Source organism: Leptonychotes weddellii, chromosome 1 (genome assembly GCF_054177405.1).
Source record: "Leptonychotes weddellii isolate Sample4059 chromosome 1, ASM5417740v2, whole genome shotgun sequence".
Classification (NCBI taxonomy): domain Eukaryota; kingdom Metazoa; phylum Chordata; class Mammalia; order Carnivora; family Phocidae; genus Leptonychotes; species Leptonychotes weddellii.
Window position 1 is genome coordinate 149,100,051 of NC_138369.1, and position 19,651 is coordinate 149,119,701.

A 19,651-nucleotide genomic window follows, 5' to 3' on the forward strand; every position below is an offset into this window, starting at 1 on the left:
GCTCTCTCTCTCTCCCCCAAATGAATAAATAAAATCTTAAAAAAAAAAAAATAGTAGGGACTTCAAAACTGCACTGTCGTCAATGAACAGATCATCCAGACAGAAAATCAACAAGTAAACATTGGATTTGAACCATACATACATTAGATAAAATGGACCAAACAGACCTTTATAAAGCAATCCCTATCAAAATTCCAATGGCATTTTTAATAATAGAAAAAACAAAATTTGTATCAAACATAAAAGACCCCAAAAAACCAGAGCAATCCAAAGAAACAAGAACAAAGCTGAAGGTATCATACTTCCTGATTTCAAACTACACTACAAAGCTATAGTAATCAAAACAGTATGGTACTGGCATAAATACAGAATAGAATTAAGACCCCAAAATAAAGCCCCACATATACAATCAACTAATTTTTTTTTAAGTCATCTCTATGCCCAATGTGGGGCTCAAACTCATGACCCCAAGATCAAGAGTCACATGCTCTACCAAGTGAGCCAGCCAGGCACCCCTAGGATCAACTAATATACAACAGGGGAGCCACAAATACTCAATGCGGAAAGCACAGTCTCTTCAGCGAATGGTGTTAGAAAAACTGGACAACAAGCAGACAAATGACTAAACCCATTTCTTACACCACTCAAAATGGATTAAAGACTACATTATAAGATCTGATATTGTAAAATCCTATGGTGATAATCATATCACAATATACAAATATCAAATCAACACATTGCACACCTTAAACCTAAAATGTTATATGTCAATTGTATCTCAATGAAAGGAAGGAAAAGAAAATTCTCCCTTTTCTACTGATTACCTATTAGGAAATATTCCATCCTCCCTCTCTTTTTTAGTTGTTGTAAGAATATGACAAACCACTAAGGACCAAACCATGCGTGCTCACAACATACCCCCTTTCTCCTTCCTACCCTTTTCTTCTCTTCCTCTTCTACTTTTACTCTTGTTCCTTGAGTAGCCATCCACAGCTATTCAAGACCAACCAATCTCAGGATACAAAATCAATATACAGAAATCCTTTGCATTTCTATACACTAACAATGAAGCAGCAGAAAGAGAAATTAAGGAAACAATCCCATTTACAATTGCAACAAAAATAATAAAATACTTAGGAATAAACTTAACCAAGGAGGTGAAAGACCTGTACTCTGAAAACTACAAAACACGATGAAAGAAATTGAAGATGACACAAACACATGGAAACGTATTCCATGCTCACGGATTGGGAGAACAAATATTTTTAAAATGTTCATACTACCCAAAGCAATCCACAAATTTAATGTAATCACTATCAAAATACCAATAGCATTTTTCACAGAACTAGAACAAATAATCCTATAATTTGTATGGAACCATAAAAGACCCTGAATAACCAAAGCAATCTTGAAAAAGAAGAATAAAACTGGAGATATCACAGGGCCCCTGAGTGGTTCAGTCAGTTAGGTGTCTGCCTTTGGCTCAGGTCACGATCCCGGGGTCCTGGGATCGAGCCCTGCGACGTTGGGCTCCCTGATCAGCAGGGTGTCTGCTTCTCCCTCTCCCTCTGCCCCCCTGTTCATGCTCTCTTTAGCCTCTCTGTCAAGTAAATGAATAAAAAAAAAAACTGGAGATATCAAAATCCCAGACTTCAAGATATACTACAAACTGTAGTAATCAAAACAGTACAGTACTAGCACAAAAATGACATATAGATCGACAGAACAGAATAGAGAGCCCAGAAATAAACCCATGATTATTTGGTCAATTAATCTTTGACAAAGGAGGCAAGAATATGCAATGGGAAAAAGACTCTTCAACAAATGGTGTTGGGAAAACTGGACAGTTACATGCAAAAGAATTAAAATGGACCACTTTCTTACATCATACACAAAAATAAACTCAAAATCGATTAAAGACCTAAATAGGAGACCTGAAGCCATAAAAATCCTAGAAGAGAGCACAGGGAGTAATTTCTCTGACATTGGCCACACCAACATTCTTCTAGATATATTTCCTAAGGCAAGGGAAACAAAAGCAAAAATAAACTATTAGTACTACATCAAAATAAAAAGCTTCAGCATAGCAAAGGAAACAATCAACAAAACAAAAAGACAACCTACGGAATGGGAGAAGATATTTGCAAATGACATAGCCAATAAAGGGTTACAATCCAAAATATATAAAGAACTTACACAACTCAACACCAAAAAGCCAAATAATCCAATTAAAAATGGGCAGAAGACATGAACAGACATTTTTCCAAAGACATCCAGATGGCCAGCAGACACATGAAAAGATGTTCAATGTCACTCATCATCAAGGAAATGCAAATCAAAACCACGATGAGCTATCTCCTCAAACCTGTTAGAGTGGCTAAAACCAACAACATAAGAAACAATAACTGATAGCAAGGATGTGGAGAAAAAAGGAACCCTTGTGCACTGTTGGTGGGAATGCAAACTGGTGCAGCCACTGTGGAAGAGAGTATGGAAGTTTCCTCAAAAAGTTAAAAATAGAATTACCATATGATCCAGTAACTACATTAATGGGTATTTACCCAAAGAAAATGAAAATGCTAATTCAAAAAGATATATGCCCCCCTCCGTTTACTGCAGCATTATTTACAATAGCCAAGATATGGAAGCAACCCAAGTATCCATCCATAGATGAATGAATGGACAAACATGTGGTACATATAAACAATGGAATATCATTCAGCCTAAAAAAAATGAAATCTTGCCATTTGCAACAACAGGGATGGACCTATAGAATGCTAAGTAAAATAAGTAAGAGAAAGACATAATACCATACGATTTCACTCATATGTGAAATTTAACAAACAAAACAAACAAGGAAAGAAAAAGACAAACCAAAAAAACAGACTTTTAAACATAGAGGACAAACTGGTGTTTACCAGAAGGGAGTTAGTTGGTAGGGGGATGGATGAAATAGGTGAAGGGGATTAAGAGTACACATACTGGGATGAGCACTGAATAATATATAGAATTGGTGAATCACTGTATTGTTCACCTGAAATTAATATTACACAGTCTGTTCATTACTGTGGAATTAAAAAAAAAAAAAACCCAGCCAACTGACCTACACAGCCCAATCCAAGAATTACTAGATACTTGGTGCTAAGCCACATGAATTTTATTCACAAATGAAAAAGAATGCAAAAAGATCAATTTGCTTAAATTTTCCTAAGTGACAACTCTATTCTAGACCAGTGATAAGGACAACTCCAGGGTGTGCCACCTTTTTAGATTCAAAGCCAAGAGGAAACACCAATGGTCACTCCTGGAGCCACTGTCGGTGGTGGTCTGGAGTGGACCTTACATCCCATATCTGTTTCACTCCCTACCTACTGAAAAACAGCACTGCTGTTTGCTGACCTGTCAGCTCAGGGGTGGACCTGACTGATTAAGGGATAATCCCAAGTGACTGATTCAGGAATGGGCATGGGACCCAATCCTCGCCTATGAAAATCCAGAAGAGGTTGCCAGAAGTTTCTGGTGGATGCCTGCAGTCAAATCCAGACCCTGCCAGGGCTCTGGTAACAGCTGAATTTTACTTGCAAATGGAAAAATGCAAGTCATCTCTTCAGAGAGTTATGAGAGAACAAACTATCTCTTAACCTGAACATGAACAAGGACGCAAACACCTACTGCTATGACAGCATCCTAAAATCCAACCATGAAAGAGGACGCCATGCATAAAAGCTAACACAAAGGAAGGAGGGCAGAGATAAGAGACTTACAGAGAACCAGAGCCTCAACTGTGCCCAGCTGACCTCCTGACTCTAGGCAAACAAGTAATATTCCTTAATATTAAAGTCAGACAGAATCAGTTGTATTTTACTTGCAGCCAAAATCCCTAACAGACTGGTACTATTTTTATAATCAGAAAAATATATATATTTAAAATATCAATGAATAAGGGGGAAAAAAACAGGCCATGCTCAATAAGAGCTTATCAGAGAAATACTAATGATCCCTTCCACAACTTTTGCTGGATATTGCTACATACACCTCCTTCTCATACTATGTGATATTTTTAATTAAAACAGAGTCTGTACTTTCAGGAAATGCTCAGATACTCTAATCACAAGAAAAGCATAGTCAGGATCAGAAGCATAGGATTGAAAGGGGATTAAGGGATGGCACACTGCCAAGCTTCAGAGCCTTTCCCACTCCCCAACCCCCAACCTAAGCTTCTTTATCAATTTTCATCACAATAATAAATTGAACAGTTTAAAAATCATGGCAATATTCTCATCTTGGGCAAGATGACCTCTTTAGACAGGGAAAATGTTTTACTGCACTCTACCAAAAGACCTATTTATTATTTTCAATGTCAGAACTGTCTTAATCATTTACCACTGCCACCATCTATCTCCCTTCTCCTTATTGCTGAGTTTGTGTTGGTGCGGATAATTAGAGCTATTAGTTGGCATTCAGTCCAGAAGTTTTCAAGAACTAAAGTAGGACCATTAGGGGAATTTTCTTAAATTCCTTCCTGACTGTAACAACACTAATGATGTGGGACTCTGGCCTACCCTTTCAAGTCTCTCTTTCTCACTTTTCCTGCCTCCTCACTGAACTTAGACCCACACAAGTTTCTTTTTTCTATTTGTATACCCAGGCTGTTTAATGTGGTAAAACACACACACACATGCACACACACACACACACACTCACAAAACCAATGAAGATGAGTGCCATGCACGCCTATGGTCTTGAAAGTTACTGCCCCTCTGTCATCCTGCAGGGTCAGCTCCATCTCCCAACTCTGTTCTTGCAAGCCCCTGCACACAAACCTCCTGCAGGGCACCTTCCTGCCCCCTTCTACCTCCTCTGCAGGCAAGAATGCTTCAATGTCCTACCCTATTTACGTATTTACATTGCCAACGTATTTACATTGCCAACCACCATCATGATATTTTTCCTTCTTGGGTCAGAGGAAGGAGCATGGCCACTCCTACATAATTAATACTAAAATGATAACAAGAACACCCACAATGTACCACGTCTCCCATCTTACATAAAGCTTTATGCTCCATTTGTGCTCTAGATTGCATTATCTCCTCTCCTTAGTCCATTAATCCTCTCCTCTCCAGCTTCTCGACTATCACTTTCCCCTCAAATTCAAATCCCTCAGACTTCCACATCTAGCCAATATAAAGAAACAGTGAGATTTACCCTTCCACCTGAAACAACTTTTTTTAAAAATTAGGCCAAAATATATGAAACAATGATATTCCAGACCCTGGACATTAGGCAACAAAGGACAATGATGCCTGAAAGATGGGAAATACAGGTGATCCTTTGCTTACAGCCCTGAAAGCGCTTCCAGGCTGCAGCATAGGGAGGGGATCCTGGGTGGAGCCTGGTCAACTAGTCAAGTTGAAGAGATATGGCCTAGTCTTAAAAGACCAAAGTGAATCCACAGGACAGAGTGACAGGAGAGGTACAGAGAGAGAGAGAACTCAGGGGATCTGCAGAGGGTCCCGCTCGAGTACTCAGCAGAGTACTGGAGGGCCCAAGTGCATGATGAAACTACGGAGGCTGAAGGAAAAACCTGAAAGCATGAAAGGCCACAGTAATCGGAGCTCCCAGAGGGCCAGAATGCTTGGGGACACAGACATTCCATCTATAGCAAAAGCCAAGAAGCAGAGAAAAACCATAATTAAGTTGGACCTGCAACCTGAGAAGTACCACAGGCCAACAAAAGTAAAAGGGCAGCATCATTTTATCCAGAATTACTCCATAAATTTTGGTGGCCTATGAGTGGCAGGGCAGGGGAGAGGGGCATACTACTAAGTTCCTTCCTAGTGCCAGGCACTTGAGAGGGTTCAGTAAAACACAGTCCCTGCCCTTGTGTACATTCTGTAGTCTTCAGGACAGATGCATCAACTCCCTCCTCTGAGATACTCCTTCGGCTTTTGGCCAGCAGCCAGCTAAAAGGTCCCCTCCTTGAAAAAGCCTTCCTTCATCCCTCTAGTGACTACAGAGTAGCCTGCTTTCCTTTCCTTACCGTACTCTTCACAATTTCTAATTATCACTTATTATTACTATATGATTATGATTACTTATTGTTTTGTCCTATGAAGATTTAGAATATGAGCTCCATCAGCGAAGAAATCATGTCTGTCATCACACCACAGCATATAACCACTGAAGGTACTCAAACACTTCCTGAATTAATGAAAACAAGAGCTAAGACCAGGATAAGTTTTCTGATGATCAGCATTTCCTAGGCTAGTTAGCCCCAAATCCTTAGATTTGGTTCCCCTAGTTATGAAGGCGCATACAAAGTACTCACCTCTACCTGAGTCACATTGATGACCAGCACCACCACCATCAGCACTGCAAGCAGACAGCAGAAAAGCCGTAGTTTGAAGAAACTGATCCACATTGTCTGGCTGTGTCTTGATCACCCATGGCCGACGCCATGCTACCTTCACTCCTCAAAACTCCATGTCTTTGTTCTTCTGATCTGCAGATGAGCTTTTAGCTGAATTTGTTTCTTTTCTGCTAGTATCATTAAGAGTTCTTTGTATGGAGGAGAGGCTGGGGTTGATTTAAGAGGCACATTTTTCTTCAAAGGACTCCTTCAAAGAGGGAAGATGAGAATACAGATCACCAACTGCAACAGCCTAGTGTGTGGTAATAGGAAAGATGCCACACTTCTTCTTCCTTAACCCTCTCAAAGGCCCAAAGTCATGAGGGGAAAGCAAAGAGCCAGAGCACAGTAAGATCTGTTCCATATTCAATTTGCTCAAACCCAACCCGACTTCCATATAAATACAGCGATATTTGTCCTGCGAATTTTAGGTTTTAACTCTGAAGAATGTCTTCAGGGTGCCTGAGTGGCTCAGTTGGTTAAGCGAATGCCTTCGGCTCAGGTCATGATCCTGGAGTCCCGGGATCGAGTCCCGCATCGGGCTCCCTGCTCAGCAGGGAGTCTGCTTCTCCCTCTGACCTTCCTCCTTCTCATGCTCTCTGTCTCTCATTCTCTCTCTCTCAAATAAATAAATAAAATCTTAAAAAAAAAAAAAAAAGAATGTCTTCAAACCCTTAGAATTAGAAAATTAAAGTCACTGCTAAATTTCTAGAGGTCTAAGTAAATAAAATCACTCCCCTTCCCTTATAGTTCAAGTTATATAACACTCCTGAAGTAATTATATTTGACGAGCATTGAGAGGAAACCTAGTGATTTTATGCAGAGTTCTGGAAGATTGTGCAAACCATCCCGACCTCCTCTAGGAAACAAGGAGTGCTGTCCCCCTGCACAGCAGAAGACATGAAACACCCTTTGGATATCCAGCTCCCCCACCATATATGTAGAACTGATGATGCTCCCTCAGCTGAGTAACAGGGCCCAGGAGGGAAGACACTTGCCCTGAAGATATAGGAAAGAAAAGCTAAGCCTGAGGATTAAAAAGAGACCCAAATCCTTCATCATAACTGCTAGAGGCAGAGGACTTCACAGCCTGCCGCTCCTACCTGTTCCCCCATAGAATGAACTCAAAATGCTTTCCCCAGTTGTTATTTCAGTATAGGTAAACAGAAAAAAACACTAGGATTTTGTTTCTACCTAGACTCTCCATGGAGGGCAGGGTGGAGAAGTCAAGGTGAAAGGGTACACAACTATGGTGCAGAGGATCTCTGAATACCTCAGCTGCACCAGAGTTCCCTGCAGCTTTGTACTGGACCTGGCAAGCTGTTCTCCTCCCTCACTCTTCCACTCCGTCTGTCTAATCCATTCCCATGCCACAAGGACCACGACAACTCCTCCTCACCTCCGCTTCATAAAGGAGACAGAGCTAAGCTATTCTATCTTGCTCTCCATCCTCAGAATTCCCACAGCACTTCCTTCTCACTTCACTTCTCAGCGTTTTCACTCCTCTGTATTTGTACGTATTTCCTGTGCCCCCAAGTAGACTTATACCAATTATGATTTAAAAAAAAACAAAAAACAGAAACCAGGGGCGTCTGGGTGGCTCAGCTGGTTAAGCGTCCAACTGAAGGTACTCAAACACTTCCTTGGTTTTGGCTCAGGTGGTGATCTCAGGATAGTGAGATCGAGCCCAATGTAGGGCTCTGTGCTCAGCATGGAGTTGGCTTGTCCCTCTCCCTCTGCCCCTTCCCCCACTTGTGAGCTCTCTCTCTCAAATAAATAAAAATCTTAAAAAACAAAACAAAACAAACAAAACAGGGGGCGCCTGGGTGGCTCAGTCGGTTAAGCGTCTGCCTTCGGCTCGGGTCATGATCCCAGGGTCCTGGGATCGAGTCCTGCATTGGGTTCCCTGCTCAGCGGGGAGCTGCTTCTCCCTCTCCCTCTGCTGCTCCCCCTGCCTATGCTCTCTCTGTCAAATAAATAAAATCTTAAAAACAAAACAAAATACAGAAACCATGTATCAGAGAAAAAGCAACTTAATAATAACAATGTATCATACTCCTTTGATTCCCTCACAGCACCTCCCCCTTTACATGATATATGTTGATTCGACAATGCACAAAACAAAAAATTATGGAGGCCTACTCTGTACCACACACTGTACTCAGTGCCAGAAATTCCCACGGAAAAGCTTACACTCCTATTAGGCAAGAGGTAGTTCCTCTCCTCAATTAAATAGGAATATTTATTCCTCTACAGGCTGTCACCTCTACAGGGATACCAAGCACTGTGGAAGACTGCACTTAAGCATTTGATGACCCCTCAACCCCGCCCCTCTCTAACACCCAAGCACCCACTCACCCCAAAGTGCCTGTAAATTCTGGGAAGGAATGGCTATGAATTAGAAGAAATAACTGTCATCAGGGCCCAAATGCTCCTCCGTAGAAACCCTCTCAAGGAGGTGGCCATAAGAATCATAGGCTTCCAGGGGCACCTGAGTGGCTCAGTCGTTAAGCGTCTGCCCTCGGCTCAGGTCATGATCCCAGAGTCCTGGGATCGAGCCCCACATCGGGCTCCCTGTTCCGCAGGAAGCCTGCTTCTCCCTCTCCTGCTCCCCCTGCTTGTGTTCCCTCTCTTGCTATGTCTCTCTCTGTTAAATAAATAAAATCTTAAAAAAAAAAAATCATAGGCTTCCCTCACGCCCAGAGAGGGAGAAGACCGAAGATGATACTCGACCGAGATTCAGCAGCACAGCAGTAAGCACAGTGTGTGTACTGCGGAAACAGCAGCAGCTTCGAGAAGGTCAGTGTTATTCAGAGCCAGGTGGTAGCAGTGCAGCAGAGGTCAGGGGGTGCAGCAGCACGGCAAGGGCAGCAGACTCCAGAACTACGGGGACTAGAGGGATGCAGGCAGCAATGCAAACATGCAAGAAACCCCTCACGGCCAAGGATCATTACTGGAGGGGCATGCCAAGAAAAGACCCAACTTCCTGCTAGGAGAAAGTAGAGCACTGAGGCTTGAGAGACCCATTTGTGTATCTAAGTGGATGTGGCTTGAGGCGACTTAGACCTCTCTTTGAAAAGATATATATTACAATGTTGATAGTTGTTACCTCTGCACAGCTTTTTTTCTCCTTCATCTTTACCTTTGTGTCCTAGTTTTTCACCAGGAAATAAAAATTACAAATAAAAAGAAAAAAGCAGGTTTCTAAAAGTAATAATTAAAGATGAGCCATAAGGAGAAACAGAGCATTAAACCAAATATAGGAAAACAATTCAATTTAAAATGAAAAATTTCAAAGGGAAAGAAGGAATCTCTAACTGTTCTCTACTGTTTTCCTACATATAAAACCTAGGCATTATAAGAAGAAAGTTATTTGCAAAGACAGCAAGACAGTATCATTCGGTATCTCAAAGTGCCTTAGAATTGAGTAAAAACAAAAGTGCTAGATGGGAATGACTCTAAGGAAAAGTTTCCTAGCTCAATGGAAAATAAAAATACATTACTGAATGTTATGTACCTTTTTTTTTTAAATTTCCAGTTCCCAAGAAGAGATGCTTATTAGAACTAAGAGATTAGAGCTTACATCTAACTTTCCTTCCAGTGTAAAGTCCTGAATTCAAGCAATCATGACAACGCTTCTTCTTTTCTTGCCACATTCAAAGCACGGGTTGATGTTTTCTCATTTTTATACCATTCTTCCTGCTGCAACAGGGATACGCATATGACATACAGGTTAAAGATACTGAAATTAAGGAAAACATATTTGAAATAAAGAGTACAATTTTATACCGAGATGCACATAGATTTCAGTATAACATAGGAGGAGAAACATATCCTTTACTACTAATAAAAAACAGTGGCTATTTATGTATGTTGTCGCAACAACCCTAGACTGCCCTTATGTACCTGACATCCTACCCATCTCATAAGAGAATTACAGAGTGATTGCTTCATCACCGGGAATTAAAACTGTCAGTAACATCAATGAGATAGTTGAGTTCAGTACTAAAAAGAAAATTAGGCAGCAAACCCCTCCTCTAGGGAACTAAAGTTCTTGGACAACCATTTCACAAAGACAATATTACAGGATAACCACACATCCAGTTTCTGGGACAGTCCCCATTCTAAAAACCCTGAACTGCTATCCACATAAATATAATTGTACTTGCCAGACCAAATGTCTAGAATTTTAATTCAGAATACATGGACCCCCTACATAGAAGACAGATCACAGATTTACATGGAATATAACCAAACTTAAATATTTATATATCAGGGGCACCTGGGTGATTCAGCCAGTTAAGCATCCAACTCTTGATTTCAGCTCAGGTCATGATCTCAGGGTTGTGAGATCAAGCCCTGTGTCAGGCTCTGCATAGAGCCTGCTTAAGATTCTCCTCTCTCTCTCTTTCTCTCTCTCCCTCTGCCTCTCCCCCTCTAAAAAATTATATATCAAACTTTCCAAATTGCCCCTGTATAACTCATAAACACAGAGAACAAACTGATGGTTGCCAGAGGGGAGGGGAGTGGGGGGGGTGGGCAAAATAGATGAGGAGGATTAAGAGGTACAGACTTCCAGTTACCAAATAAATAAGTTATGGGGATGCAAACATAGCATAGGGAACATAGTGAATAATACTGTAATAACTCTGTATGGTGACAGACAGTAACTACACTGATTGTGGTGATCATTTCATAATGTATATAAATGTCAAACCACTATGGTGAACACCTGAAACTAATATAATATTGCATATCAACCATACCTCAATAAATAAATAACAAACAGCAGCTATATTTCACAGGGTGCTGGGTAAGACCTGAAACTTAACAGGCCAGGATCTATAGAAAGAACTGGAGACATATCCACAAACATGACAATGATGGGTCACCAAATAAGGTCAACCCTTGGACAAAGAAGAAGCACAGCAGAAGTCTGCAGGACTTGTTTCCCCTGATTCCATTTCTCTTTCATTTATCCCCACCTCACACACCCAAAGTGCTGACTCACCACCCAGGCCTTCCCTTGCCCTTCTTCCAAGCAGCACCCCATGCTTTAATGGGGGGTTGGAGGGGTGGAGAAAAGCAGATGAGAAGTAAAGAAATCAGTTAAATAAGTCACAGAGTAGTAAGTGCTGTAAGAAAAAAATAAGGCACATTGATAGGCTGTGTTCTTTAACCTTGCATGCATATTAATATCATCCTGTAAGCTTTTAACAATGCCAATGCTTAGACTAGACTCAACTAACTGAATCGGAATCTGGTGGGAGCAGGGTGCAAGAAACAGCTTTTAAAAAAAAGGTCTCCAAATGATTATAATATACTGCCAAGCAGGGGAACCACTAGTATGAGGTGGCCAGAGGGGTTATTTGTATCAGTGGGTCAGGGATGGCCTTTCCAAAATGATCTCTGAATTGTAACTTACACTGTCCCCTCAGGACAATCCGATTCCAGGGTAACAAGGACAGCCAACCTCGCTTCAGTGATCTATTCCTTCGTTTCCCATCTCAGTAACAAATAACAGCACTGTATCAGGCCAGAGACTGTGAAGGAGACAAGAGACTAAGTACAGTCAAAGGAAAGCAGAACCCAAACACCTTGGAGGAAAGCGTGTTGCTGCCTCCACTGCGTGGAATCAGACAATTAATGATCACGGTCTGGGAGTCCCGCCAGCTTCAAGTTACACCCTGATGTTCCAAATGATAACCACACTGAGGAAGGGGAAGGCCCATTGAGCAATGTGATTCTTCATCTTTAGGAAATTGGCAGCAATCCTCCTTTAGAGTAAATAATGAAAAGAAAGGAAAATTTTACAGACAATTACACACAAAATTCGTATAAATCCTGACGGAGAATGCCACTTACCACCACCCTATTGGCCTTTGATCAAGCGGAGTTGGGTGACAGACCAGGGTTTCCACATCACACCTTGCAAAGTCACACGCTTCTCTCCCCATACGACCTGAATCTGATGTCCCAAAGCGTCAGCTCAATAATGTCAGAAGAGTCCAAAGTGTGAGAGCATCGCCAGGCAAGTGGCAGCTGGGCCCCGGGGCAGCAATGAGACCGGAGAATGGGGCTGAGGAGGGAAGCGTAGCAGAGTGCACCGCACCGGGTTAGGGAGAGGTCTTTAGCAGCTGCACCTGCCCGCCTTGCAGCAAGTCCAGAAAACTGAGCGCGGAGATGTTCGCATCAGCCTCGCCCTCTCCCTGCCGGGACCCGCAGCGGCTCGGGCAGCTCAGGTCCGAGGCTGCGGCAGCCGGAGGCCGCAATTCTGCCCCCGCCTAGGGCTGAAGCCTCCCCTTTCTGGTTCCAGAACCTCCAGCCGTAATCCCCGAGTCTGCAGCTCCTCTGCACCAGGCCGGGGACTCAGGAGTCGGCGCGTGCGGAGGAAGGGGCTTCGCAGACTAGAGGCGCTCGCGAGGCGCCAAGCAATGGGTCGCTCGAGCGGCAGGTACCCAGCCCGGCGCCCGCGCACAGGCCGGAGTCCCGCACTCACCGCCAGGCCCAGCTGTCCGCGGTGCTCTCTCCGGTCGCTCGGCATTCGGACGCCCGGATCTGGTGCCGCTGCGCCAGACTGCCTGGCCCCTGCTTCCTGGCCCCCCTACGTCTCCTCACCCCCGACCCCTGGCTACAATTGGTTGAATCCCAGGAGGGGCGGGCCGAGGGCACTGACTGACAGCCGCGGCCGCCCTGCGCGGAATGCTGAGCCCCGAGGCGAGGCAAGCGCTGTGCGCGCCGCTCGCGCTCGGTGCCGCCTTGCTTCTGCGCGCAAGGGGGTCGCCCAGCTGTAGCCCTGTGGCCTGAGCTCTGGCCCTTCTCGGGACCGGCTTCTTTCGCCTTCGAACGTCAGGGTTTCCCAGGGACAATCTGTTTCAAGGCTTTTTTCTTGTCAGCGAAAGTGACCAAACCGGAGAAGCCCCTACTTGGGCCGTCTTTCCCGTCAGTGGCGGAATGTATTGTTTCCTCTGCCAGAAAAAACACTATTGGCCATGCACGAGCACTGGGACGACAGGTCCTTACATCTTGCCCTGCTTGAAATTAGTCGACTTACTCTATTTGCCCTTAAAACAGCCCGTTCCTTTTACTCTTCCTGTACATGACATAGGTCTTCTGACAAAAATGCCTGCATACGTTCCCTCCCCCCCGCCCCAATTCTGGGTTATCCTATTTTGGACATCCCTCTAAGCCGTAAGACGTCCACGACTATGTGAAATTCAGAAACTGACAGGAGTCCTTGGAAGACAGATGGAGGACCTGCTCAGGAAGCCGGAAGGTACTGCGGACTGCTCTGTGTTCTTCAGTACACAGTGGGGTTAATGGCATTTATCCCAGCAAAACGCAGACTCTAAAAATAGACCTACCCCCAGACTATTATCTCAAGGTTGAAGAAGAAGAATTAATACAAATTGCAACTAACAGTAATTATTTTTACATTTACTGACCACAATGGACTCTACGTGCTTATTCAGATGTTTTCGTGACAGGACTACATGCATGGGTGACTAGACCTACAAATGGAAGAAAAGGAGTTTCATTCTCCTTCCTGGAGAAATTCAGCCTTCCAGGGCCTGTTCATAAAAGGTGGCTTCCGTTGCCTCTGTGCCAGATGAAGAACCCCATATGATAAACTTGTGCTCTAAGTCCTGTCTCCCAGACGCCCCACCACCTATCTTTTACAGTTTCTCTGCCTGGTAAGTGGCAAATACTTGAACAGGATATGCTGACTTCTAGGTCATGGTTTTGGACCACATTAGTGATCTCTGATAACCCCTTTCTCACACAGGCGCTCATAACCCTGAAGCAGTTGAGTCATCTTACCTATATACAGCCGTTTTAGCCACAAACGAGTGGTCAGGACCAGAGAGGCCTGCCTATCACTACCGGATATTTTCAAATAAATCTGACTGCAAAGTCACCACACTCCCAATGAAAAATACTATCATACAGAAATATACAATTTGGATCTTAGCCTGACTGGGGCTGACACACAGCTCTGCCTCTTACTAGCAGTGCCATCCTAGGCAAAGGACTTAACTTCTCTGGGCTCAGTTCCTCAACTGTAGGTTAGGGGCAACACTACCTGCACTTAGGAATAAATGAAATGACAAATGAAAAGTCCCCTAGCACAGTGTCCCAAATCTCTTCCTCTTAAATTCCCTACCTCAGGTTATGACATGGCATAAGGAATTTCTGAATAATACATTTATGATAATCTAACTTTGAAAGCTGGAAAAAATGAGAACATAAGGTTTGTATGTCATGATACAAAACCAAAGGAACTGTTCATTTCTGACCCATCTGCAAAAAAGCTTTTTTTTTATAAGATTTTATTTATTTGACAGAGAGAGACAGTAAGAGAGGGAACACAAGCAGGGGGAGTGGGAGAGAGAGAAGCAGGCTTCCCACAGAGCAGGGAGCCCGATGCGGGGCTTGATCCCAGGACCCTGGCATCATGACCCGAGCCGAAGGCAGACGCCTAACGACTGAGCCACCCAGGCGCCCCTGCAAAAAAGTTTAGATGCTAATGTTATTAAATTTTATTTCTCTAAGAAAACAAAGCATGGTTCTTAAAGTTAGATAAGCAAAAAAGCAAATTAAACCTGTTTCTGATGTAGCTAATTTGGGGGATATTTACCAACAACCTGGCTCCATCTCTGACGGCAGAAGCTTGGGGCACAAGCACTTCTGAGCCCATGTCAGTTCCTGCTTGTTTGCTTCTGAACCCTTTGAACAAGTGACTAAAATCTGACCCCCAAGCCCCTCAAACCATTGTTCAAAATAAGTGACTACTGTCATATTAGGTACCAAACACCCTATTTCCATAACACCATGGACCATGAGAAGATGCTGCCAATGGTAGGAGACTAGAAGGAAGAGGAATTTGGTGCCTGTATGAGTCTGTTCAGGCTGCCGTAATAAAATGCCATAGGCTGGGTGGCTTAAACAACAGAAATTTATTTTCTCACAGTTCTGGAAGCTAGAAGTCCCAGATCAAGGTGCCAGTTGATTCAGTTCCTGGTGAGAGCTCTCTTACTGGCTTGGAGATAAACACCTTCTCACTGTTTCCTCCTTTTTTTTTTTCAAAGGAAGTGTGTGAGTGTGTGTGTGTGTGTGTGTCTGTGTGTCTGTGTGTGCGCGCACGCGCGATTTCCCGGGTAGAGGGGCACTTGGAGGCCTCAGGAGCTCTGCTGGGCAGTGCAAAAGAGCTTCTTCTCCTGCTACTTCATATCCTGTCTGAATTCTTCTAGCTCTCCAAGCTGGTCCTCCTTCTCAGGTGGCCACAGCTCCCTCTTGTGCTGTATGACATAGTCCTCAAACCACCTGACCTGACTGGCAATCCAGAACATAGCCACAGGAAAGGTTAGGTAATGTGTCATCTGAAACACCTCCAGCTTCACTCCCATCTTGTTTCTTTATCCCCCCTCCTCTTGTAAGGACACCAGTCTCATTGGATTAGTGCCCCACCCTTCTGACCTCATTTAACCTTAATTGCCTCTTGCTGAGAAAGGCAGTCTCATGCATGCAGTCTTTCATACATATGGCCTTGGCCTGGAACACTTCCTTACCAAAAGATGAAAGAGTCCTCACAGCTTGTGCTGGAATTTTTGCCCTGTGTGGGACTTTCTTCGTGTAGTCCTTTATTTTAAGACACCTGAGAATTCCTTCGCCACTTCCACCATGCGAGGACACACTAAAAAAACAGCCATCTATGAACCAGGAAACTACCCTCACCGGACACCAAATCATCTGGTATCTTGATCTTGGACCTCTCAGCCTCCAGAACTGTGAGAAATAAATTTATTTTGTTTATAAGCCACTCCATCCCTGGTATTCTGTTATAGCAGCCCAAATGGACTAAGACCCTTATACTATCCACTCAAAACAATTTTCCCAAAGCCACTTAGGTCATCTCCCTTTTTCTTACCCCTTCAGTGAATTTATGTCATACACCTGTAATACTTAGATTCAGTCGTCATAATCCACACTCCATCCTAAGATCCCCTGACATCTACTTGAAATTTTGGGGGTAAAATTTACAAATAATAAAACTTCAGTCCTTATGTACTATTCTATTAGTTTTAAAGGTCAGTATGTGAGGATAAAGAGGTCAATTCATCAAAGATCTAACAATTATAAATATTTATATATAAATATTAGATATTATGTATATAAATATCAGATATATTACATAAATATATAAAGCAAATACTACCAGAACTAAAAGGAGAACTACAGAGCTATACAATAATAGTTGGAGACTTTAATATTCCATTCTCAACAATGGATAAATTATCCAGATAGAGAATCAATAAGGAAACAGCAGATTTGAACACTACAGACCAAATGGATCTAACAGACACATACAGAACATTCCACCCAACAGCAGCAGAACACATTCTTTTCAAGGGCACATGGAACATTTTTCTAGGATAGATCATGTTAGGTCACAAAACAAGTCTCAACATATTAAAGAAGATAGAAATTATATCAATTATCTTTTCCAACCACAGTGAAATGAAATTAGAAATCATTAAGAGGAGGAAAACTGGAATATTCACAAATACATGGAAATTAAACACATTCCTGAACATCCAATTAATAAAAGAAGAAATTAAAGGGATATAAAAAAATATTTTGAGACAAATGAAAATAAAGACAAAATACCAAAACTTATGGGACGCAGCAAACAGTTCTCAGAATTGTGTCAACTATATTCAAACTTAAAAAATTTATTTTAGGTGACACCTGGGTGGTTCAGTCGGTTAAGCGGCTGCCTTCGGCTCAGGTCATGATCCCAGCGTCCTGGGATCGAGTCCCACATCAGGCTCCCTGCTCGGCGGGAAGCCTGCTCTCCCACTCCCACTCCCACTGTTTGTGCTCCTGCTCTCGCTATCTCTATCTCTGTCAAATAAATAAATAAAATCTTAAAAAAAAAATTTATTTTAGGGGCAGCTGGGTGGCTCAGTCAGTTGAGCATCTGCCTTTGGCTCAGGTCATGATCCCTGGGTTCTAGATCGAGCCGCTCATTGGGCTCCCTTCTCAGTGAGGAGTCTGTTTCTCCCTCTCCCTCTGCCCCTCGCCCCCACTCGTGCTCTCTAATAATACAATCTTTAAAAAATTTTTATTTTAAAAATAAAAGCATCAGAGCAGAAGGATCTATAAGGAGCAGAATAAAGGGGTAAAAGGGTAGGGCAGGGAGGGAGTGATAACTGCTAGATGATCAGACTTGTGAAACTATTTGGGGTAATCTTAAATGTATATAGCGGATCTAGTGGAGCATCTGGAAAAAATAAGAGTGGGTATATAGCAGATCATGGGACTGAAAAAAATAAGGCAGTTTTTAATTCCAAGAAATTTTTTTAAAATACAAGAAAAGATGGGGCACCTGGGTGGCTGAATCGATTGTCTGACTCTTGATTTTGGCTCAGGTTATGATCTCAGGGTCTTGAGATTGAGTCCCACAAATGACTCCACGCTCAGTGGGGAGTCTGCTTGAGATTCTCTCTCCCTCTCCCCCTCCCCCTACTCACATGCACACATGCTCTAAAATAATCTTTAAAAAAATACATATGTATATATATGAATGGAAATGTAATCATTGTATAATAGTACCCTATACAGTAAAATATATTTACTTACATAATAATAATGTAAAGACTGAATTTTGACTTCACTAAATTTATGGCCATTATTCACAGTAGGAAAAGGAAAGGAAGAAATTTGGAGGATGGTACAGAGCCAAGTCCTCAGTTATCATAAGAGGAACTCAGTTGAAAGTGTCTAAAACTTAGGGATCGGTCAAAACAGTATACCAAAGTTAATACCAGAAGAGATAGCTCAGAGGTAGCGTGGGACAGGGCAGGAGACTGCCATTTTTCATTATTTTATTACTATGTGCATGCATTATACTGTAAACATTTTTTAAGTTGATGAAACAAAAAATAAAATTTTGTATGATTTTTTTAATAAGTTTTTTTTTTTAATTTTATTTATTTATCTGACAGAGAGACAGCGAGAGAGGAAACACAAGCAGGAGGAGTGGGAGAGGGAGAAGCAGGCTTCCCGCTGAGCAGGGAGCCCGATGCGGGGCTCAATCCCATGACCCTGGGATCATGACCTGAGCCGAAGGCAGACGCTTAATGACTGAGCCACCCAGGCGCCCCTGTATGATTTTTTAAAATTAAAAAGGAAGCAGTTCTCAAAGGGAAGTTTATAGTGATAAATGCATACATCAGGAAAAAAGATCTCAAATAAACAGCCTAATTTTACACCTCAAGGAATTAGAAAAAGAACATATTAAACCCAAAGTTAACCAAAGAAGGAAATAATAAAGATTAGAAAATAAATAAATGAAATAGAGAACAGGAAAAGAAAAGATTAATAAACTAAGAGTTGGCTCTTTGAGAGATAAACAAAACTGACAAACCCTTAGCTAGACTAACCAAGAAAAAAAGGACTGAAATAAAATTATAAATGAAAGAAGAAATATTACAACTGATACCATACAAATACAAAGGATCATGAGACTACTATGAACAATTATACACCAACAAATCAGACAACCTAGAATAGAGAAATTCCTAGAAACATACAATCTACCAAATCAGAAAGAAATGAATAAGGAGTAAATAGTTTTGTGTGTAAACAGCCACCCAGGCCCCCCATCTTTTCTTGTATTTTAAAAAATTTCTTGTAATTACAAACTGCCTTATTTTTTTCAGTCCCATGATCTGCTATATACCCACTCTTATTTTGTCCAGATGCTCCACTAGATCCGCTGTATACATTTAAGATTACCGCAAATAGTTTCACAAGTCTGATCATCTAGCAGTTATCACTCCCTCCCTGCCCTACCCTTTTACCCCTTTATTCTGCTCCTTAGAGTAGATTCTTTTGCTCTGATGCTTTTATTTTTAAACTAAATTTTTTAAATTTGAATATAGTTGACACACAATTCTGACCTAGAAATATATAATCTGCCAAGAGTAAATCAGAGAAGATACGTTCGTTACATTACTCCTTTCTGCCCGTGGACGCCGCCGAGTAAGCATCGTTAAAGTCTCCCCTCCCACCGCTGTCATGTCTAAGTCAGAGTCTCCCAAAGAGCCTGAACAGCTGCGGAAGCTCTTCATCGGAGGTTTGAGCTTTGAAACAACCGATGAGAGTCTGAGGAGCCATTTTGAGCAATGGGGAACGCTTACGGACTGTGTGGTAATGAGAGATCCAAACACCAAGTGC

General features: G+C 42.4%; 1 long non-coding RNA gene and 1 pseudogene across 2 annotated transcripts in view; both read right to left on the reverse strand.

The window, feature by feature from the left end:
- The window catches only part of LOC145716094 (uncharacterized), a 238,904-nt gene extending 225,882 nt beyond the window's left edge, over positions 1-13,022 (reverse strand). The window contains exons 1-4 of one of the 2 annotated variants that reach the window (XR_014138448.1): positions 12,275-13,022; positions 11,835-11,952; positions 9,993-10,111; positions 6,318-6,617 (exon numbers count right to left, since the gene is read on the reverse strand). This is a non-coding gene — a long non-coding RNA (uncharacterized LOC145716094). Of the gene's footprint in view, positions 1-6,297; positions 6,618-9,992; positions 10,112-11,834; positions 11,953-12,274 lie in introns of those variants that run through there. The other variant, XR_014138447.1, reaches the window with a different exon arrangement.
- Positions 13,023-15,605: 2,583 nt separating this feature from the next.
- Positions 15,606-15,842, reverse strand: LOC102747728 (protein PET100 homolog, mitochondrial pseudogene; annotated as a pseudogene).
- Between the last annotated feature and the right edge of the window lie 3,809 nt (positions 15,843-19,651).